The sequence below is a fragment of the Marmota monax genome, unplaced genomic scaffold (genome assembly GCF_021218885.2).
Source record: "Marmota monax isolate L192 unplaced genomic scaffold, Marmota_monax_Labrador192_F-V1.1 WCK01_AAM20220418_F8-fsc00038, whole genome shotgun sequence".
NCBI lineage: Eukaryota > Metazoa > Chordata > Mammalia > Rodentia > Sciuridae > Marmota > Marmota monax.
In genome coordinates, this window is record NW_026692498.1 from 2,929,158 (window position 1) to 2,931,340 (window position 2,183).

Consider the following 2,183-nt stretch of genomic DNA (forward strand, 5'->3'; position numbering starts at 1 on the left):
AGTGCGGTCTCCACTTGGGCTGACGTGCTCTTACGGGCTCTCGAGGTGACGGACGGAGCCATCTTCCACCCTGAGCAGCAGAGACCCGCGGCACCCACTGCTCTATTCTCTGACTGTCCAACATGTTTGTAAACTTTCCCAGCAAAAAGTTCCTTGGCGGGGCCTCTGTTTTCTCCCACTTTTTCATGGCTGAACAGCACATGTCCCTGTAGCTTCCATGGTCTGGATCTGGAAAGTCCCTCAGAAGCTCCTGTGTTGAAGGTGTGGTCCCCAGTGCAGCAGGGCTCTGAGGCCATGACCCGGTCACGAGGGCTCCGACCTCCTCAGTGGATTAACCCATGTGATCCATTAATCCATCGACAGCGGGTGGACCCGGTGGGGTGGTGGGCCCAGCTGGAGGAAGCAGGTCACAAGGTGCATGTCCCGGGAGAGAGGCTGGATCTTCTCCTGGTCCCCCCTTCTTGGCTCCGGGAGCTGACAACTGTCTGGCCACACCCTCTGCCATGATGTTCCTACTCACCCGAGTCCCAGAGAAATGGAGTCAGCTGACCGTGAGCTGAGACTTCTAAAACCATGAGTCAAAATAAACTTTTCCTCCCCTACGATGTTCCATCGGGTATTCTGGTCATAGAGACCCAAAGCTGACTGACAGTGGGTGCCAGCTGCCCGAGCCTGGCCGGGCCCAAGGCTTTCCTCCCACAACACAGAGAGAGGCCAGGAGGGCTGGACTCACAGGCTTCTCACAGCCCCGTTCATGAGCTTGACTCCGGAGGGGTCTCCTGGCTCCCTCTTGGGGTGCGTGGAGGGCAACTGAGGCTGGCAGCATCCCGATCTCGGGGTCTCACTGTGACCAGTGTGGTGCCACAAACCTGGGGGCACCCTGGGACGCGGAATCGTGGCTTCTCTATGGATGAGGACGTGGCGCGGTGGCTTAGATGATTTCCTGGGGAAGGGGGAGGGGCCAACCATATCCAAACGTAGCAGGATTGAAAGGAGAGAGGTTAGTGGCCAGCGCCTGCTCTGGACAGTGTGGACACTGCTGGAAGGCTCGCGCTCTGAGGACATGGAAAGCACCCTCTGTTCGTGACCCTCAGACCGGCCGCCGCTGCAAAGGCAGGACCCCCAGTGCTGACCTGCAGATCCCAGGTGGCCCCAGTGGCCCCAGTGGCTTCCTGGTAGGAGGGGCAGGCTGAGTCTAAAGCGTGTGTGAAGTTGTGGGGTCGCAGGTGGCTGGGGCCACCTTGAAAAAGAGCAGAGCAGGGCTTCAGAACCTGCCCAAGGAACCCAGCCCCCTCAAAAGGAAACACGGGGTGGGGGGGACAGCTCACTAATTTTGTAGTTTTTTTTTTTTTTTTTTGAGAAAAAGAGGGAAATAAAGGGAAAGTAAAAGAAACCAGAAGCAACAGTTACCACAGAGAGGAAAGGCTAGACGATGGCGTCAGGGCTGCCCGGCTCAGCACGGTGTTCAAGCAGGAGAGACATGGCTGGCCAGGGACCCTAGCTCCTGGCTCACAGTGGGCGGTGGCCCCAGCAGAGCCGTGGCCCTGGGGGCCCTGGGGTTAGGGTCCCCTTGTTGATGGTCCCCCCTGTGTCAAGTCAAGGGACTACACACAGCGCTGCAGCCAGACAGCTCCTGACCAGTAGGACACTACTCAGGTGTCCCATCTCGGGCTGTAGGGGCCAGAGTTGGCTCCCGGGTCCCCCCGATATGCTAAGCTCTGCAAGGGTCCTTCTTTCCGCCGTCACCCCATGGGTGCCTGGACGTGTTCCACCCTAGACCTCAAATCACCCACTTCTCCAGGGAGCCTTGTTCTTCCCAGTAGGAAACAGTATCGAGAGGCCGTACTCCGGAGGCCGGATCTGGGCTTTTAAATGTTTCCCACATTTTCTGTTGGTGGATCGTACCTGAACCTAGTGGTGGGGGTTGTCATGGTCGGGGGGTTCCTCCTCGCCTCCGGGGTGCGAGTGGGGCTGGGATCACTGCTCTGCAGGCTCACCTGCTGCCCTCGGGGTCACCTCCTGGGAATGGCCAAGGCCTTTCTCTGCACGCACGTGGGGCTGGAGACGCAGGCCAGGGCTCTGGTGCTCTCGGAAGCCCTCACCCAGCCATGTCCTCCGCTCCTGGACGGCTCCCTCCAGACCTTTCTTGTAGAAGGTTTTCCTGGGCATGGGTCTCACCTCTC